This window comes from Octopus bimaculoides, chromosome 10, assembly GCF_001194135.2.
Source record: "Octopus bimaculoides isolate UCB-OBI-ISO-001 chromosome 10, ASM119413v2, whole genome shotgun sequence".
Lineage (NCBI taxonomy): Eukaryota > Metazoa > Mollusca > Cephalopoda > Octopoda > Octopodidae > Octopus > Octopus bimaculoides.
The window spans coordinates 47,360,506-47,361,287 of NC_068990.1; the positions used below are offsets into that span (position 1 = coordinate 47,360,506).

The following is a 782-nucleotide window of genomic DNA, read 5'->3' on the forward strand; positions in this document are numbered from 1 at the left end:
TATATATATATATATATATATATATATATACATATACACACACACACAACGGGCTTCCACACAGATTCCGACGACCACAGTAACTCACAAAGAATTGATCGACACGGAAATATAGTAGAAGACATTTGCACAAGGTGCCGTACAGCAGTATGACTGAACCTGAAACCAGGTAGTCGGAAAGCGAGTTTCTTAACCACACTGTCAAGCCTATACCTTGTGAAACTCTTAAGGAGCAATATAATATATGGTAGGAACACGAACGCAAAACACTTTTACTCTTTCACTGGTTAAAGTCATTGCATTAATATCATATTGGGCACAGCTTTGAAGGATTCTAGTTAATCATATCTACTACTGAAGTTACATCAGTTCGCACATATATTATCGGTATCTATCAATCGAGTGGGTAAATTTTGCTTTTTCGTCACAACACTGGTTTTACAACGATTGAACATGGGCCCGAATGCAGACAGAGACACCCATGCATACACGCATATATACAAATAGATAGATAGATAGATAGATAGATAGATAGATAGATAGATAGATAGATGTTAACCGAAGTGTACAGTATTATACATCCATTACGGCCGATCTTACCTATCGGTTTTGCACCAGGGTTTCAACGAAATATTAGATAACAGTCCTATTATGTAATCCTACGTTCTTCAGAGATGGCAGTTATGGAATGAAATATGGTGACTATATATATATGTGTGTGTGCGTGTGTGTGTGCAAAAATTAATATGATTATGTAAATTTAAATGTATATATATATATAT

At 35.3% G+C, this 782-nt stretch overlaps 1 protein-coding gene across 1 annotated transcript in view; it reads right to left on the reverse strand.

The window, feature by feature from the left end:
* The window catches only part of LOC106875341 (tryptophan 5-hydroxylase 1), a 35,906-nt gene that overhangs the window by 34,003 nt on the left and 1,121 nt on the right, over positions 1–782 (reverse strand). The gene's annotated exons all lie outside the window — the stretch shown is intronic.